The sequence below is a fragment of the Ascaphus truei genome, chromosome 20, assembly GCF_040206685.1.
Source record: "Ascaphus truei isolate aAscTru1 chromosome 20, aAscTru1.hap1, whole genome shotgun sequence".
NCBI classification, from domain to species: Eukaryota; Metazoa; Chordata; class Amphibia; order Anura; family Ascaphidae; genus Ascaphus; species Ascaphus truei.
In genome coordinates, this window is record NC_134502.1 from 4766517 (window position 1) to 4787682 (window position 21166).

A 21166-nucleotide genomic window follows, 5' to 3' on the forward strand; every position below is an offset into this window, starting at 1 on the left:
ACTATATTATTAAACACCTCAGCGAGTTACTGGTCAGTTTAATGAGGTGCGTGTACTGCGAGTGAAGAAACTGACACTCACAGCAACAATGATGGTGAATTAATTCACAGCATATACTCTGTGAAGACACATATAGCACATAGGTAGGAGGGATAACAGCAGACCTCACTGACTATAGAAACTAGACTAAATTAGCCGAGTACTAAGATCTGTACATACTGGACCAGGAGACTACAAACACTGCATTAAAACAGCTCCAAGTAGGAGACTGACAACACTTTTCAGTTCACAGTTTGCACCCACAATTCGATTACCTGATTTATCTATATAACTACTCAATTAGTATGGTTCTGTGATCACTCCCTATCCCTCCCCTGTTGTTTCTTATTTAAATGGCACCAACATATTCTGCAGTATAACGACGCAGAGAGGTCATCCCGATCCCAGGAGCTTACGCTCTAAAGGCGAGGTCACCCCGATCCCAGGAGCTTACGCTCTAAAGGCGAGGTCACCCCGATCCCAGGAGCTTACACTCTAAAGGCGAGGTCACCCCCCGATCCCAGGAGCTTACACTCTAAAGGCGAGGTCACCCCGATCCCAGGAGCTTACACTCTAAAGGGGAGGTCACCCCGATCCCAGGAGCTTACACTCTAAAGGCGAGGTCACCCCGATCCCAGGAGCTTACACTCTAAAGGCGAGGTCACACCCCGATCCCAGGAGCTTACACTCTAAAGGCGAGGTCACCCCCCTATCCCAGGAGCTTACACTCTAAAGGCGAGGTCACCCCCCTATCCCAGGCGCTTACACTCTAAAGGTGAGATCCTTCCGGTCCCAGGAGCTCACACTCTAAAGACGTTGATGAATGATATAAAACACGATACAGCGTTTAGTGATAACAAAAAACTTAAACAATAATAAACAATTCTAAAAATTAATAGTGAGAAATAAACAACAATAATAAGGAAGCAAAATTATAGGTGTAATAATAATGATGATAAACAATAATAATTATTAACAATAAACAACTCCTAATAACAATAAGGAAGAAAAATAATATTAAAGAGCTGGGAGTGGGATTTTTGAACTGGGGGTACGGCTCTAAATCAAGCGATGTTATTAACCTATTCACCCACCCAAACAAAAAACAGCAAACCGTGGACCGATCTCCAACTGTCGTCATATCATTTCAAATGTGAAGCTTTGAAAATAAATCAATCGTACAAAAAAAAAACGACTATTGTCAGTGGTCGACAAATCACCAAAAAATCTACTCGCCGAACAAAAAAATCTACTCGCCACCTAGTACCAAACGTGTGCTGCTTGGGCCAATAGGAGCTCGCCACAATGTTAAATCCACTCGCCCGGGGCGTGCAACTGTATAGGTTTGTCAAACACTTACTATTGTACTAAATAAAAAATAAATCCGTTATCACTTATCCGCACAAAACCAAACGCGGCTTTCGGTTCTACAAAGCGGTATGAACATTTTTCAAGGGAACGGTTAAAATAAATGATAATACTGAACTCGGAATCCGTCATATCGCAACCTTTTTTTTACTTTTTTACGAGATGCAGTTTCTTCAACGCAGAGCCTTTCCCAGGACACGCCAAGACTTGACATAAACTGCTGGATCGAAGAGAGGAGGAGAGGAAGAGGCGGCCCGAACAAGTCCATAAAGTATGTTTCGTCTGCGTTCCACATTACAGTTACAGCTGCAGACCAGGCAATATCCAACGTGTGTGTGTGTTTTTGTTTTTTTTTATAAATCAGTTCTGTACTTTGAGAAAATACTTTTTTTACAACAACTCTGAATGACATTTTTTTTTCCATAAAGTTTTTTATTAGGCATTGTTACAACAGGTAAGGCAAAAATACAGTGCAATTTACAGTACCTAATAATTTTAACATTTTTTGGGGAGTAGAGAGAGACAAACTAAGTTGTCGAGACGGGGGGATTGCCTTCCAGAGGTGAAGGCAGAGAGGGGAGGGGATAAGGGGGAGGGTAGGGGTGGAGGAGTAGAGTGGGTAAGGGGGATTTGCCTCCTGGCTGAGGGGAGTTTGATTGATAAGTTAGTTAGAGTTTTATCTGCTCAGGATTTTTGTGTCTTTGGGGGGAGGGGATTTTTGTTCCCTACCTTGGTGGGGCGGGTCGTCTGTCCCGGGTTAGAAGAAACCACGGGTCCCAAACTGATTCGTGCGCAGGGAGGTTTTCTCTAAGGACGGCAGTCAGCCGCTCCATGTGCATCACCTCGTTTATTCTCTTTTTGATCGATCCCAAGGCTGGCGTGGTCATTTTCCTCCAGGAGGCCGCTATCTCACATCTCGCCGCAGTGAGAATGAAGGATATTAATTTCCTAGTTGGTCGGACAATGTCGGACATCGGTCTGGCCAAAAGGAAGGTCAGTGGATCAATAGGTAGATCTAGGTCAGTGACCTCTTTTAGCAAAATTTGGACCTTGGTCCAGTACTTCACAATTTCTGGACATGTCCACCAGATGTGAACCATGTCCCCTCTATTGCCACAGCCTCTCCAACATTGGTCTGATGCCAGAGGGTAGATTTGGTTTAAACGTGCTGGGGTAAGATACCAGCCAAACATAACTTTATAGATATTTTCCTTTATTGTGGTGCATAGGGAAGTTTCTGAGGCTGCCTGCCAGATTTCTTCCCAGATCTCTCTGTCTATAGGGATGTTCAGGTCCGAGGCCCATTTGAGCATATAATCGTGCTGGATTAAGGCCTTTGGATTCTCCAAGGTCCGATAGATCTCAGATATAAGCCCTTTCTGATGGGTCTTGACTTTACAGAGATATTCGAATCTCGTGAGAGTGGGGTACTCTGGGAGTGGGCATATTTGACAGATAAAATGTCTGATTTGAAGGTATTTGAATGTGTCCAATTCTCTGATTTGATATTTGGCCCTTAAATCTTGATAGCTCAGGAGCTTCCCAAGGCTTAGGAGGTCTGCAATCGCCCCGATACCACGTCGTTTGAGTTGGTCGAACAGACTAGATCCACAACCCGGGGGAAATTTCGGGTTGTTGGTAATAGGCGCCAGTTGGGAGCTTGATGAGGATAGGCCATATTTATGTTTACATCTCATCCATGTTTCGAATGTGTGTATTGAGGCCTGTAGTTTAAGGTTATGTGTCTGTCCATCTCCTCTGTCTAGGCTCCAAAGGCAGGCTTGTAGAGAAGGCATTTTGGCATATTGAGTTTCCATTTCTACCCAGCAACAAAGGGCCGGGTCTGTGTTCCACATTACTGCCTGCTTGAGTTGAGCGGCAAGGTAGTATTTCTGGAGATCTGGGACTCCCAGGCCCCCCTTGGATCTTGGTGCCAGTAGGACCGATCTGGCGACTCGGGGCCTCTTGCCCTTCCAAATAAAATGGAATATTCTATTTTGTATGTTTTTCAGATCAGTGCCCGGGACATGGATCGGGAGTGTTTGAAATAGGTATAACATTCTTGGGAGTATATTCATCTTAACAGATATCATCCTCCCGATCCATGAGATCTGGTAACCTTCCCACTGATCTAGATCTTTTTTAATTTTCCCCCATAGTTTCGGGTAGTTATCCCGATATAGATCCCGGTAATGTCTTGACACATTAATTCCCAGATATTTAATGTGTGAAGAGCACCATCTATAACTGAAATTTATTTTGAGTAATTTAACTTCGGGATCTGGGAGACTAAGGTTTAGAGCCTCGGATTTATCGCTGTTTATTTTGTATCCCGATACCATTCCAAATTCTGTTAGTTCCCTTTGAAGGTTAGGAAGGGACGTTTGGGGTCTAGTCAGAGTAAGAATGATATCGTCAGCGAATAGAGACATTTTGTAGTGTTCTTTTCCAATAGCTATGCCCTGAATGTTTGGGTTTGTCCGAATTTTAGACGCCAGTGGTTCGATCGTAAGTGCAAAGAGAAGGGGGGATAGGGGGCATCCTTGTCTCGTACCGTTTTTGATTTGGAACCTTTCAGAGCCACCGCCAGATATACGTACCATAGCAGACGGGTTTTGGTAGAGCGCCCGGACTCCTGTTAGAAATGAGTCCTTGAAGCCGAATTTTGCTAGCGTGTGGTCTAGAAATAACCAATCAATCCTATCAAATGCCTTCTCTGCATCTAAACTCAGTAGCATAGCCTTTGTGCCTGTCAGGTGGGTATGGTCTACTATATTAATGATCTTGCGGGCTTGGCGGCCCAGGACAAAGCCGACTTGATCTGTGTGGATAAGTCTCGGCAGGATAGGATTTAGTCTGTTTGCCAGAATCTTACTATATAATTTGAGATCGTTGTTCAACAATGAAATTGGTCTGTAACTTCCACATTGGGTGGGGTCCTTACCCTCTTTGAGGATTATGGCCAAATTAGCGGACGACATTGAGGGAGGGATAGGACTTCCTTCTAAAAATGAGTTGAACAAATTCAATAAGTGGGTTGATAAGATAGGTAGAAATTTTTTATAGTAGGCATTAGTGAAACCATCGGGGCCCGGCGTTTTGGATATTTTTGATGCCTTTACGGCAGCCGACAGCTCTTCAAAAGTTATTTTTGCATTTAGTCTTGTGTTCTCCTCCTCTGTTAGCGAGGGAAGTTCACATTCACTTAAGTAATCTATAGCTGCCAGCCGGCCAATGTTGTTCGATTTTGCGGAGTGAGCTCTCAGATTGTATAATTTGGTATAGTATTTGGTAAATTCCTCCGCTATTTTTTTCTCACTGTATACTATCTCACCAGAGCTATTTTTTATTGCAGTTATCTGTGACCTCTTTTGTATTCCTCTTAACTTGCTGGCAAGAAGTCTATCGGCCTTGTTCCCTTTATCATAATACCTCTGACCCGTCCATTTTAGAGCTTTTTCTACATTGTCCATTTGGATCACTTGTAGATCATTCCTAGCGGTTGTCAATTGTTTGTAAATTCTCCGTGAGGGATTAGCTTTGTGTAGCTGTTCTAAAGAGATTATTTTATCTGTCAGCTCTTTGGTTAATTTGGTTTTAGTTTTTTTCCTGTGGGCGGCAATTGAGATAAGGTTTCCTCGAATTGTCGCCTTATGGGCCTCCCATAGGATTGCTGGAGAAGAGACTGAACCCTTGTTTAGTCTAAAATATTCCTTCAGAGATTTTTTGATATTTCTGACATTCTCAGCGTGGTTCAATAGGGAGTCATTTAGTTTCCAGCTGTATGAGGTCGATTTGACAAATGGAATGGATAGGGTCAGGGAGATGGGAGCATGGTCTGACCACGTAATAGGGCCTATATCTGACTTAGTGGCGGCCTCTAGTATATTCTTGGTTGCAAGAAAGTAGTCAATACGTGAATAGGTCTGGTGAGGTGCCGAGTAAAAGGTATAATCTCTTTGTCCCTGATGTTGTGTTCTCCAAATATCCACTAGGAAAAACTCACCCATAATATCTTTAAATTTTTTCCCCAATCTTTGGGATTGGGTTGAATGTTGTCGTCCTGGGGTGCTCGATTTGTCTTCGTTTGGGTTGAGAGCCATGTTCAAATCTCCCGCGACTAGCAGGGAGGATATATAATTTGGGTCTATCTTTTCTAGAACATTTTTTAGAAATTCTGACTGGTTCTCATTTGGAGCATAGAGGTTAACGAGGGCGATTGCAGAACCCGAAAGTGAACCGTAGACCACAATAAATCTTCCCTCTGGATCTGCCATGATTTTTGTTAAATTAAATGGAGTGCCCTGACGGATCAGAATGGCAACCCCTCTACGTTTACTACTGAACGATGAGAAATAGCTCATCGGGTAAGTTTGTTGAAATGTTTTAGGTGGGTCCTGAGACGTAAAATGGGTCTCCTGAAGGAAAACAACATCGCCACCAGACTTTTTTATTTCCTGAAGAGCAAGCCTACGTTTTCTGTTGTTATTTAGGCCCTTGACATTCAGGGACACTATTTTTAATGCTTGTTGATGGGCCATGGGCTCTAAGTTTCCTCTAGTTGGTGAGGGGTCTCCCTTTTAAGCAGGGAGATGTGGATTCGAGTTTAAATAGAGGGTTCTTACTCTCTGTCAAGCTTTGAAGTGTTCTTTAATTATTTATAAGGTTAGGGATTCTCAGCCGGGAAGGGCAGGGGGGGAGAGGATGGGTAAGAGGGGGAGCCCGCTGGGACAGTAACAGCGGGGAAAAGTGGGGGGGAAGAAAGTCGACCCTGAAAGAGTCGTAAAGGTTGAGATCCGGTCTGAACTACTGACCGGCTTGTAGGGTTTAAGACCCTTGGGGGGCGGGTCCGGTGATGACCTCTAGCAGTCTCGGGCAGGGTGGAGACCCTTGGGTATCTCTGTTTTCGTCCGTATCAGGCGTAGTGGTCCCTTTTTCCACGAGAAGGGAAAGTTTGGGGCCTATGGTCTTACAGGGGAGAGCGCCTATTTATTTATTTGGGAGCTTGGAGTGGGTTGCTACTTTTGTTGTGTCCCTAGGGGAGGGTTGAGGAATAGAGACGGGGTTTTAGGTCTAGGGGGGGGGGAGCGTGGGCGAGAGATGTTTGTTTTTGTTTTTTGTTTTTTTTTCCCCCCCTTTTTTATATATATATTTTAATAGTGATAGGGAGGGGTGGAGCAGACGGGGAGGGAGGGAGTGGGTAGAGGTAGGGAAAGAGGGGTGAGGATGGGGGTAGGGCGGGGGGGGAAGGGGGGGTATAGAGTGCACATTTTTACAATAATGTATTTCCAGCATGTTAGTCATATCAATGGTTCAATTGTATACACTTCCCGTTTGGGAATCGAGAAGAAACCTTCGTGCTGCAGATTCTGCAGGGTTGTGGGGGACGGGATAGGGGGTAGGGGGGGGGGAGGGGTGGGTATGGGGGGGAGAGCGGAGAACATTGTATAGATGAGTGGTTATCAGTCTTCCTATATTGTACACCTTATGTAGACAGTTGGTAGCATATTCTATAGTTAGGAGACCATGTGATCTCCTGTGTTGGTCTCACTGGAGAGGACTCTCCTCAGGTTTTTTAGCTGCGACAGCTTGAGGCAGTAGTGTGGGGGGGGGAGGGGGGCGAGGAGGGTGGGGGTGAGAACGAGGATGACTCAGGAATGGGATGAATTGCTTGGGGGGGTTGGGGGGAGGGGTGTATGTAGGGGGTTGGGGGGGTATAGGGAGGGTTGGGGGGGGGGCAGGAGCGGGGGGGTGGTCGGGTAGTCTTGTGTATGTGAGTATGGGTCCGTCATCGTATATTATGCCTCTTATGTGTAGGGGTGTTCGCGGTGACTATAGGCATAGTGTTTGGGGAGTCTTGTGATCTCTCATAGTGTGCTTCCCTAGCGCAGCTCTCCGTAGGTTGAGCATTTACCCAGGCCTGCAGCAGCAGGTTGTTGGGGGGGCGGGAGAGAGTAGGGAAGGTGTGGGTGTTCGGGAAGTATTAGGGTGAGTGTGGGGGGGAAGGGGACGGGGGGAAGGTGACAGGGGGGGGGGAAGGAGACAGGGGGGGGGAAGGGAGAGGAGAGGTCGGGGTGGGGTAAGGGTGGGGGGGATGCATCTCTATAGTAGGCCTCTGATAGACTTTGTCTATTGTGCCTTTAGTGGAGAGCGCGATAAGCACATCGGTGTGTATCCTAGCTAATCACAGCTATTTGTCAGGCCTTATATAAGTGGAGTAGCTGTGGTTACACATGGCCCTGTTACAGTGCGTGGGGGGTTCTGGAGAGGCGGCAGAGAGCTAGCGCTTCCTGCGTGAACTTAGCCATATTAGGAAAGGCCTGGGGACTTTGAAGGGGTGGGCGGGGAGTGACCAGAAGTTGAGGGGGGATGGGACTAGAGGGAGGGGGGATGGGACTAGAGGGGGGGGGGTTACATCATTAGTTCTAACGTCCTTCAATTCCCGTTGAATACAGGTGGTTATTTTTGCATGAGAAATACATATCAATAACATTCAGATGATAAGGAGTAGTACATAAACTTAAAAAAAAAGAGAAAGCATTTCCACTGTGAGTGTCTTTCCGGTTAACTGATCTTGTCGTATGACTTCTGTCAGGTTATTGTCCTTCAATATAGATTTGAGTATGAAGGTTATCATTGGGGTGGGGGTAGGAAGGGTGAAGGTGAGTTCGGGTTGAGGAGTGAGGGGTCGCCGTTTAGGGGGGGAGAGGGGGGTGGGAGGGGTGTCTATGGGGGGGGGTGGGAGGGAATGGAGGGTAGGATAGACAGGGGGGGGAGGATGGGGGGGTGAGAGGTAGGGGAGATGGGGAGAGGGGTGGGGGGAGGAGGGATGGGGAAGATCAGTGGAGGGGGTCCTTATCTAAAGCAGAGTAAACTCAATGTCAGTCGTACTGCGCTACTTGCGGCCCAAAGAGGGCTGTGTAACTTGGGGTAACAGGGTTAAAACGAACTGGGAAGGTGTGTGTATGGAACAACATTACAGACCCTGTCCCTTATGGATCATCAGCGGGGTGTAGCGTTCTGGGACAAGGATTGTCCTGGAGCTCGGTCGTCCATCTAATCGTTTCCCGGGAAAGGCAGGGTCTGCTTCTGTTCGTGGGCTCCGGTGATGCCTCGATCCTCCCTCAGCCTAGGGGGGGCGGTGAGAGGTGAGAGGATGCAGACGGTGAGGCTCTCTCGGGGCGGCTGAGCAGGTGTGTAAAATATCCGTTACCTCATTTCTCCCGGGGGTGTCGCTTCTCCGCGATCCTCTCCGAGGTCCTTGTCGGCTGGTCCTCCTTGTCGCTGGATCGATTTCCAGTTGAGTCGGACGATCTAGGAGGGTCCAGAGCCAGGCCCAAGGTCTTCGCTAGGGGTTCCATGTCGTCGGGATGTCTTATAGAGAGGTATTTCCCTTTATGGTTGATGACCAATTTAAAGGGGAATCCCCATTTATATTTTATGCCCTTATCTCGGAGGAGCAGTGTTAGAGGGCGCATGTCTTTCCTGCGATCCACCGTTTGCTTCGATAGGTCGTTATAGACCTGGAGTGTTTCTCCTCTAAACATGATGTTATCCCGTACGCGACATGCTCCGATGAGCTTGTCTTTCGTGGTGTAACTGTGGAGCCTCACGATAACATCTCTCCGTCGGTTTGCATCATCGGATCGTGGGCCTAGCGCTCTGTGCGCCCTATCGATCTCTAGGTCGCGTTGATCGATTTCTGCGCAGATGGAGACGAAGAAGTCTGTCACATATTCACGCAGGTGGCCTGGTAGGATCGTCTCCGGGATGCCTCGGATCTGTAGATTCTGACGGCGATCCCGGTTTTCTTGATCCTCCAGGCCGTCGCGGAGGGAATGGATTTCTCGGCCGAGTCGGATGATTTCTTCATCCGCGTCATTTTGGTGTTGCAGGGCCTCTTCAAGCTTTGTTTCAAGCGATGTGGTTCGCTCCTGGAGGCCCTGGATATCCTGCTTAATTGCGGACACCGCTTCTTTGAGGTTAGCTTGTAGAGTCCTCTGCAATTTAGCATGAAGTTCCTCCAGGAACTCTTTTGTGATGCCCCCGTCCGGGGGGGGGGGAGTTGTAGCTGGGCTTGCAGGATCTGTGCGGCCTTGCGTGCCTCGTGTTCCCGGCGGTGAACCGCCATCTTGTTTTTTTCCCCCTGTGTCTGAGTGCTGTTTCGCGGGGGTAAAATACTTCCCAACCCCTTGGGTAGGTTGGTTCTTCCCCTTGGTTGACATCCCTGTGTTATCAGGAGGCCAGAGGGAGGTTTTTTGGTTTTTTTTATCCGGACGAAAAGAGTCTATTTTGTATGTTTATTCCAGTGGGTCTCGGGAGCTCTCCTTTCACCCGACTGCACTGGTCGACGTCATCGGCACGCCCCTCCTGAATGACATTTTTAATGTATTATAATGTAACAAGCGTTTTTTTTTTGTTTCCACAGCAACCATTTACAAAGTCACATCCCCTTCCTCTTCTGCAACAGGCTCTGGTACACACCATTTTTGAGCCCCGCCCTCTCTCTAGCAGTACACCAATTGTATCAAGTGACTGCCTGGTCACATGCTCTTCCCCACAGAACGTTGCATCTTTGGTCCTCTTCTGCTGCACTAACAGCCATTTTAGTGAACCAATGAGCCGAATCTTCGCCGATCGATCACAGGAGAACGGATCGATTGGCAACTTAGCTAATTACTTATTATTGTGTGGATTGTATTGATGCGCATATTAAGGGGGAGGTGAAACTGCTGCTTTAACATAAACTGATGGATCGAAGAAAGAAAGAGACGGCCCCACCAAGTCCATAAAAAGTATGTCCCGTAGACGTTCCAAATTAAGGCCGAGCTTGTAATAACGGCGATGGGGACTCGACCGCGTGATGTCAGCCGTCCTACTGCCGATTCCTGCACTCTGGTGCAGGAGTCCAGAGATTGAGACTTGGGGGGGGGGGGCGTCGCCGTGAGCGGTTCCGCCTTCATTGGCCGAACCGCTCGCGTGCCCGTGACGTCACCCCTCGATCGCTGGAAATATCCAAATCTTCTGGCTTCCAGCGGTCGCGCCCACTATGGGCACCCGCGACGGACAACATGTACGTGCTATGGCGCTGCGCAACGTCGCAGCCAGTACTATAGACTCGGCCTGAGGCACCTTGGGGGTGATGCTGACGACGTCCTTCCACGGAAACTCCTCTCACACTCTGCAGTGGCAGCTGGTGTTGAATTCACTGCTTCAATGATCAATATGTCACGCATGCGCGAACCCACAAACAAGGCAAGACCCCGGTGCTGGGCTGGGAAGGTTTAGAGCTACACAACCACCGCAGCGGAGGCGTGCCTGGAAGGCGGATAGTCAGCGTAGCCGCGTCTGGGTTGGAGAGAGAGGGTTATTCCTGCGTACTTGACGGGGTCCTGGGTTATAGATAGCTGCGTAGTGGAAGTCCGTAAGCCAATGGTCTGGAGTGGAAAAGACAGCGTAGTAGTGGTCCGTGAGCCTGGGTCGTGGAGTGGAGAGGTAAGCGTGGTCGAGGGTAAGCCGGGGTCAGGGCCAGAGAGGGTCCGCAAACAAGCCGGGTCGGTACACGAAGGGTCACACTGCAAGAGAATACTGGAACAAGGCAAAACAAAACACAGGATCGGCACAAGGCTACACTTGGTTATGCTCAGCCATGCAACGGAGCACTGGCAGGGCATTTAAACAGGAAGGAAGCCAATAGCACAGGAGGCGGAGCGGGGGCGCGGCCCCAGCGGAGACCGGGTTAGGTGCTGGAGACAAGGGGCTCAGGGCTTGACGTGCAGCTGGGGATCGTTGCCCGCCGTCACGCGTGCACGCCGCCGTGCGGAGGAGGCGCGGTGCGTCCGAGGAGGCGGAGCCGAGCTCCTTGGCAGTGGCATATGAAGAGCGGGTGCGCGCACTGGAGGGGAGCGGAGGCAGCGGCAGCTGCGGTACTGCTGGTAAGAGAGGAGGGAACACGACGCAAGGGACGTGTTCCCCCCCCGATTCCTCACACAATACCAGCATCTTAATTCCTTTGCTATCCTCAACGTCTCTGAAAGATCTCCACGTGCGTCTTCCCATCAATCCAGCACTCTCCGCCAAGTCTTCTACTGTATTTCATTGTCCCCGGCTGTCCGATTCGAATTCTGCGGCCAACCTTCCATGCAAAAGGTATCGAGATCGTCCGATTCGCGTTCCACACGTTTCTTTGCCCGCCGACGCCGGAGTAAATAGCCTGGATTTCGTATTGTTCATCAATCCTTTTTTCCAAAATGGATTCCTGTCGATTGGTGGGACGTTGACGAACATGGAGGAAAAACACGAGCAAACGTCATTTTCCCAGAAGCCTTTGCTTTGACGTAGAGCAGGGGCGTGCTCAGCTCCGGTCCTCAAGACCCCCCAGCTGGCCAGGTATTGAGGATATCCCAGCTTCAGCACAGGCGGCTCAGGGGGAAGGATCCAAACAGGAAAAAGCTTGTCCACACTCACAAAGATTTGCTGATTCCTGCTTTACAGTGTTATACACCACTCCTGTGGACCAATTATTGCTATTCATACTGTGGTTTTTTTTTTTGTCGCATTGGACTCTGGGACTGAATACAGCTCAACTTTTCATGTGCTGAAGCAGGGACTGATTGAGCCACCTGTGCTTTAAGCAGAGACTGATTGAGCCACCTGTGCTGAAGCTGGGATATCCTGAACACCTGAACTGTCGGGAGGGAGGGGGGGGGGGGGGCGTCTTGAGGATTGGCATTGAGCACCCATGATGCAGAACTGTTTTTTCGGTCTTACATTCTAAACCCGTTAACGTTCTTTCTGTTCCTGAGCGAGCTTTGCGCAGAGTACACTTTCGATTTTGTCATGCCAAGAAGAAAGTGCAGAAAGCGTCCGATAAAACATCGTACAACAGACGTACGTTTCCATCGCATGCGGGACGGTTCTAGAGCCTTATTTGACCTTTTTGAGTTTTGGTTCTTTCTGTGCTCACTCTGGAAGGATCAGAACGTGCGTCGCTGAAATGTTCCCACAGATGGTCAAATAGCTTTAACGGTCCTATAAGACGGAGCATCCCATCGGGCGCCAAGCACGCAAGTGACATTGCAGAGACGCCGCGCATAGAACAAAGGATCAAGAGCGCAAAATACATCCAAATAATATATAAAGGAAGAAAAAACTACAAATAGTGCACACTGTATAACATACAATAATAGTGCTGTGATATGCCTGCAGGGACAGGCAATTAGATCACCCGGGGTCAGAGGTCATGGAAGGCTGCAGGGATCCTGGTGGGTATAGATGCCTAGTGGTGGGCACCCACAGCCAGCAGTCCAAATCCAGGTACGGACACAAGGAACTGATGGTGTACGTCCACAGTCCTCAGTACAGTCCACCAAAAACAACCTCCAAGTCTCCGGGCACTTCTGCAGTATCCCTAAACGCGTTTCGCTCCTAGGCTCTTCCTCAGTGGTTAGTGTTAGAGACCCCGCGCAGGCTGCTTTCCATGCGTCCTGATTTTTTTTTCGGAGATCTGTGGTACAGTGAATATAATTTGTTACAAAAAATGTGTAAATAATCCAACACCTGCAACTTCATCAGCAGATGCTCAGCTCGAGCCTGTGAGTAGCACCGCGCCAAATAGTTGCATTAGGGAAATCGAGGAACAATTTTGCAACTTCAGCACTTCGTCCGAGTATAACTAGTGATGTAAGAAAATCGGAAAAGTCAAATGATATATGTCCCTTTTTTTCTTTTTAGATATATTTCTTTTATTTGAATGGATATAGTCCTGCTAGTCCCACCTATCGACCCAGTAATGAACTATTTTTCATACACTCCCCCCACACACTCTCCCTACTCTCTCTCCCCCACACACTCTCCCCACTCTCTCCACCCACACACACACTCCCCCCTCTCTCTACCCCCCACGCACTTTCCCCACTCTCTCAACCCACACACACACTCCCCTCTCTCCCCCATACACACACTCCCGACTCTCTCCCCCATTCACATGCTCCCCCCCACTCACACACTCCCCCCTCTCCCCCCACACACACTCCTCCCTTTCTCCCCCCACACACTCTGCCACCTCTCTCTCCCCCCACACACACACTCTGCCACCTCTCTCTCCCCCCACACACACTCGCCCTCTCTCTCCTCTCACACACACTCCCCCCCTCTCTGCCCTACACACACAGTCCCGCCTCTCCCCCACTCACATGCTCCCCCCCACTCACACACTCCCCCCTCTCCCACCACACTCCTCCCTCTCTCTCCCCCCCCCACACACACTCCTGCCTCTCTTCCCCCACTCACATGTTTCCCTCCACTCACATGCTCCCCCCTCCCCCCCACACAAATACACGCTCCCTTTCTCCCCCCACACTCCCCCCTTTCTCCCCCCCACACACACACTCCTCCCTCTCTCCCCCCCACACACACTCCCCCCCACACACACACTCCCCCTCTCCCCACACACTCCCACCTTCCTCCCTGTCACGGTAGCTTATGACCGGCTGTAATTTACACCAAAACTATATATAAATATATATATACCTGGGTTTGAACTGGGACGAGACTTAGATATAACAAATTGTATTTATTCCTTAAGATAGGTGAACACAACAGATATGTACAAATAACAGCAAAATATAGACACTTACTTAAAGATTAGGACAGAAAGCCGTCAGGATTACAGACCGGGCCATTTCTTCCATACTTCAGCTGACATCACAGCAAGACAGGCAAAGTTATGAAGCACATGCAGGACATGGAAACATGAAGCCTTTGCATGCAGGCATCAAGACATTTGCATCAAGACAATGAAGACCATGGGTAAAAGGTGGTTCTGACTTATATATCATTTTAACCCCCTCTTCTCCAGTTACGGCGCCGTGCCGTCTAGCAAAAGTCCCTTTGAAGCTTTTGAAGCTGACTGGGGACTTCCATTGTTCAGTGTGAAATGTTACACTTAACTGGTTAGTTCCTTTGGTCAGTTGGGCCAAGCATAAGCAATTAGCAATTTAGCCTTTGATGACCAGGCAATGTAAATTCTAGCCTTTCCTGCTCATTATCATAACAGGGGGGTGGCAGTTTCTCAGAACTCAACCAAAATTTCATATTTGCTGCAAATCACTTCCTAACTTCCGTTCAGTTTTACATACAGGCAGGTGAGCTTATTAATACATTCCGTCACACCTGGCGCTCGCAGAGAGACCAAACATTACAGATTACACTCAAGGCAGGGAGATTTAACAGAAACATTAGGGGGGAGGGGGCTTTACATAGATTACACTCAAGGCAGGGAGATACAGGGGATGTACTGTACTGTATGTTGTTTATTGCAATGCTTCAATGTGTGTACAGTATAATGTTTTTTTACAATTAGATAGATGTAATCCTTGGTATTGTAAGGGTTAGCTTTGGTTTTAAATTTTGTTTTCTGGTTGGTACTTATATATTGATTTTTGTTTACTTGATTGGTTAAAATAGTTGACTTGTTTGGAGTACAGTATTTGTATTTAGCTTGCAATGATATTGTTCACATTCATTTGCAGAATGTATATGGTGCATAGATTGTATGCATAATTTATACAATGTAAATGCAATGTATTGATTGGAATGTGAGGTGTTTCATTGGCATTTGATGATTTAGATTGTAAGATCAGTTAGGATTATTAAAGGAAATTCATTGTAATGTAGTGTGTCTGTATGGAGAAGTGTTATTTGTAGGACAGTATGGTTTTGTTAACCCTTCTACATTTATTTGTATATTGGTTCATCATGTGTGTGTATATACTGTATATATATATATATATATATATATATATATATATATATATATATATATATATATATATATATATATATATATATATATATGTATAGGGATTGTTGTTATATATATATACTGTATGTATATATATATATATATATATATATATATATATATATATATATATATATATATATATATATATATATATATTATACATATATATTTATTTATATTCATTTATTTATTTATTTAGATTTATTTATTAATTGTGGGGCTGCTGTGCGTGATTTTTTTTTATTGTGGGTAGCGGGGGTGGGTGAAGGGGGTATTTGGCCCTTGGTGTGAGTTTAGGACTTGCGGGGGGGTTGCGGGTGCACTTTACCCCTTCACGACCGTAGCAGTTAATACCACTACGGTCGTGAAGGGGTTAAGTGCACCCGCTACCCCTCCGCAAGCCCTAAACAACCACCGTTGGGGCTAATACCCCCTTCACCCACCCCCACTACCCACAATAAAAAAAATTCACACACAGCAGCAACACAATTAATAAATAAATCTAAATAAATAAATACATGAATAGAAATAAATACATTTAAAATACATTTTTATTCATAGTGTAGATGTGCAGGGGGTCTCCGGAGCTGAACCGCTTTGGTTTTAGGTCTGGGGACCTCCTGCTCCCAGAGATACAGGCCCCTTTAGGGCCAGTGTTGTCTGTCCTTTAACCAGTTTTCAATCCAGGTGCATATATTTTTATTGAGTCCTATTTGCTTTATTTTGTACACCAACCTCTTGTGTGGAACCGTATCAAAAGCCTGTGCAAAATCTAAGTAGACCACATCAACTGCATTACCATGGTCTAAATTCCTACTTCCCTCCTCAAAGAAACAAATAAGGTTAGTTTGGCATGATCTATCCTTCATAAATCCATGCTGACTATTACTAATGATTTTGTTTTCCATTAGGTATTCCTGAATATTATCCCATATTAAACCTTCAAGTAGTTTCCCCACTATTGAAGTCAGGCTTACAGGTATGTAATTCCCCGGCTGTGCTCTGGTTCCCTTTTTAAATATTGGCACCACATCTGCTTTACGCCAATCTTCTGGTACTGAATAGAAGTGAGAATAGGTGCACAACTACAAACAATACACAACGTGGAGTGATAATCAGTGATAAATGTATAAATCAATACATGACCTCTTAGGTACTGAACAAGTGGAGTGTCTGCAGCTGTGATACCAGGGATGGCTCAAAACACCCCCTACAAGTTTAGACAAATACACAAAAAACACAGCGCACAACGCTCATAGTGTATTAAAAGATATATTAAAAATAACCAACAAATAAGGGTAAGTATTGTGCGTACATCAAAACAAAATTAAACAGGCATGTCAAGGGTTAATGTTACCCATGCACCAGACAGAACGCCAAATCGGATGTCATCAGCGATGGTTTAAGCAGTTCCCCTTCTCTCGGTCCCACATCAGATCAAGTAGAACCTGGATAGTCCCACTCGCAAGGTTAGAATGTCCAACAGACTCGTGATGTACACGAGTGGTGTCACGAAATCGGTTAAGTTCATAGACTGGCTGGATACACGCTTCTCAGCCCACTGGTCCGGCACTTCCGGGTTTATGACGTCACTGGGGAGCGACACTGCAACTCGAGTCGTGATCTTTTTCTCCAGTCGCCGAGTCAGCCCGCAGTGGTGGAGTAAAGAGTCCAATGAGATACAGCAGATCGAACCTCTTTCCAACGCGTTTTGAAACCTTACGGTCTCTTCATCAGGGAATAATAAATGGTAATTCCACGTAGCATTGAAATACCCCACGCTTACCTCTGATTGGCCCATCAATCAGATGTTCCAGCCAATACAGAGAAAGCGGGGAGGAGTCAATGACGCCATATATTACAACAAAAATGGTTGCTACAGGCAACAATTGACAACAATACAAACTTTAATGAAACAGACAGTAATGCAATAATACAAATACGAAAAACGGCTCTAAAATAAAGAGAAAAAGAGTTAGAGTAATGCACATAAAATTAGAGACTCAGCTAAGCACGAATTGCAAACAAACAATTAGATCTTGAAAAAGAAGCACGAAGCATGTAGTATTAAAAAATAAATAAATGAAAAAGGACAGAAAACAAATAGGCACCAAGAAGGAGCAAATAAGTAGCATAGAATTTAACCCTAAACTCAGTCAAAGGATCATGATGATAAAGACAAATGATCAATAGAGGGACCAGATGTCAATGTCCTCATTTAGACCCCCCGGATACAAAGTCCTCAACTTATGTATCCAGAAGGTCTCTTGGACAGATAGCTCCTTAACCCCATCGCCACCCCTTCTATTTCTAGGGACATGTTTGATGCCTTTAAAGAGCAAAGAGGAGGGATCTCCATTATGGTACAGAGCATAGTGTTTAGAGAGACTATGTTTAATAAATCCAATTTTAATGTTACGTATATGTTCTTGGATGCGCACCTTCAAAGGGCACTTAGAGCGCCCCACATAATGTAGGCCACAGGGACATTCTATTAAATAAACAATATGGTCTGAATTACAGTAAATTAAGTCAGAGACCTCAAAGTCTTCTCCTGTTGATTTGCACATGAATGTTTTTTTTATAACTTGTATTTTATTATACATAGATGCATGATATACATAAAAAACACATCAGGTGCACATATAGCACATAATATACAATAACATAATCATAACAAGCTCACGTGGTTTTTCGAGCCCCACTTAACCTCGTGAGTGTGAATCGTCATTTGTATTGTAGGGGACTGGGGTAAATGATAATTGTTATAAAAGGGGGGGGAAAAAAGGGGGGGGGGAGGCAAAGGAAGGGGCGGGGGGAAGGAAAGAGGGAAGGGGGATCCGAGGGTAAGGATACATCTGCCTCCAGAAAACACAGAGGCGGCACGAAGGTTGTGTATCTGCTAACAAGGCCTTTCGGTAGTATAAATGATTGGGCATAAGGAGAGTGAGGCTCTCTCGGCGTGGGGTTGGTTTTTATGCCCCCGACGGAGAACGTATTTATTACTATTATAGCCAAATTGTGTTACGCTCTACCCCGGGGATGTCTGTTTGGGCAAGCCAAGGAGCCCAGACTTTTAGATAATTGTCGCCAGTGTCGTTAACTAAGCTCGTTAACGTTTCCATCTGGCAGATAAACCAAATACGATTCCGAATCTTTGGGATAATTGGGATATCGGGGCGTTTCCATAATGCTGCGATCTCGCACCGCGTAGCTAGAGCAAAATGTGCAATTAGTTTATTGATTGACTTTGATAAGCCCTTTATGGGTCTGTTCATAAGAAACAGCCAAGGGTCTGGGGGAATAGTGAGATCGAATATTCTCCTGATCCAATTTCTGATCTTTTCCCATATCGGGGATATCTGCGGGAAAAGACCACAGCATATGTAACAGGTCAGCTGTTCCTCCACATTGTTTAGGACACAGTGGGGAGGACCCTGGTATAAAATTAGATAGTTGAGTGGGATGAGGTACCATCTCATTAGAACTTTATATGCGTTCTCCTTCAGTGTGGTGCATATCGAACTTTTTGCGGCTCCCAAGAATATAGTATTCCACTCTTCGTCGTCTAGGTTCTCCCCTAGGTCTCTCTCCCATTGGATACGGAATGAAGGTGATTGTTGCTTTGAAGCTGCAGGCTCGATTACCTCTTCACATATCGTAGATATGAGTCCCTTAGTGTCGGTTTCTGCCCGACAGAGCTTTTCAAAATTCGTCAATGGGGGGTATGGGGCGAATTTATTATAGAATGATCTGAGCTGTAGGTATTTATGGAATTCAGCGTGGGGAATGTCTTTTTCAAGTCTGAGATGCTCAAAAGATTTAATTTTTAGATCATAGCCCTCCAGATCTTTGGGTCTAGCATAGCCTTTTTGTTTCCAAATTGAGTGATTATGACCAATAAGACCCGGTGCAAAGCTAGGATTATTCCAAATGGGTGACATCAGAGAACTTGCTGAGGTGAGTGAGTTTTTTTAATCTTGATGCTTCCCAAACAGATATGGAGTTAGCCATTGAGGTGAGCGGTAAAATAGTGTTTTTCCTTGATGTTTTAGGAAGCCAAATCAAATTGTTAAGCTCTAAAGGGGAGCAGGCCGCATGTTCGAGCTCTACCCATCTTTTTAATTTGGGGTCGGAATGCCATTGTATGATCTGGCTTAATTGAGCCGCTTTAAAATATGATAACTGGCAGGGTACCGCTAGGCCACCAGCTAAGGTAGGTCTCTTCATAGTTAATTTATTTACTCTCGGTTTTTTACCTCCCCAGATAAAATTAGATATTCCAGACTGAAGTGAGAGTATGTCCTTCAGTTTGAGTGGCACAGGTAATGTCTGGAAGAGGTATAGGATACGGGGAAGTAGATTCATTTTAACGTTGTGAATCCTTCCAATCCAAGAAATCTTCTTGGAAGACCATCTGATTAGGTCTTGTTTTAGAGTCCAAATCAGTTTGGGATAATTTGCTTTATAGATGCTTTTTGCATCTTTGGTGATATGGACCCTCAAATATTTTATTGAGTTCTTTTGCCAGTTAAAATTGAAATTTAGTTTCAGTAATTTCTCTGTATGTCTAGGGAGGTTGATATTCAGAGCTTCAGATTTGGATTGGTTAATCTTGAAACCTGAGACCTTGGAGAATTTATCTAGTTGGTCGAACAGGTTAGGTAATGAAGTGAGGGGTTAGGAGATGATTAATAGGATATCATCAGCGTACAGGGCCACTTTATGTGATTGGGAGTAAACGTTTAACCCTGAGATATCCGGACTATCTCGGATTCGTGCCGCGAGGGGTTCAATACATAGGGCAAACAGGAGGGGAGATAAAGGGCATCCCTGTCTTGTGCCACTCTGGATTTGAAATGGGACCGAGGGGAAGCCCTGATGTAAGACCCTGGCGGATGGGCCTGAGTATAGTGACATAATCGCTCTACTCACCCGGTTTCCGAAGTCAAATGCCACGAGCGTCTCTTTTAAGTATGGCCAGTCTATCCGATCAAAAGCTTTTTCTGCATCCAGACTTAATAGCATGCTTTGTGTGTTATTTTTGTTAGCCAATTCCAACAGATCAATAAATCGTCGGGTGTTATCCGCTGCCTGCCTCCCCTTAACAAAACCGACCTGATCTGGGTGTATTAGTCTGGGTAGGATGAGACTTAATCTATTAGCCAATAATTTAGCATATATTTTGATATCAGTATTAATTAGAGATATTGGCCTATAGCTTTTACAGTTTAGCGGATCCTTGCCAGGTTTATGTATAAGTGATATAGACGCTCGCAGCATGTCCTCAGGAATAGGGGCTCCTGCTAAGATAGCATTAAACATTTGGAGCAGCCTCGGGGCAAGTGACTCAGAAAATTTCTTATAGTAAAGCCCCGAAAAGCCATCAGGGCCAGGAGCCATTGATGGCTTAAGCTCCTTGATGGCTTGCGACACTTCTTCCAATGTGAAGTCAGCGCCCATAGCTTCTCTGTCTAGCTCTGTCAATCTCTCTAGTTTTGAGCTGACTAAGAAATCTCTTATGCTCTGCTCGTGTTATTATTATGTGCCACTTTCTTTCCATCGTAAAGGGAACCATAGAATGAACCGAATTCTTCTACTATTTTTTTAGGGTTGGCCGGGGTTATACCCGATTTTAAGCGTATAGCTTGGATATTAAACTTAGATTGCCTATCCTTTAATGCTCGAGACAGCATCGTATCCGGCCTGTTTGCTTTTTCGTAAAACTTCCTCTTAGACCAACATAAAGAATTATCTGCCCGGGAAGTCAATAACATATTTAATTCAATTTTTGTGTCTTTCAGTTCCTGTGTCGTGATCGGGTCTGGGTTGTTCTTGTGATTTGATAACAGGGAATGTAATTTGGATTGGAGCGTCCGAATTTTGGAGTCTCTTATTCTTTTCCTCCTGGCCGTAGTGGTGATTAGTATGCCCCTTAAAGTTGCTTTGTGA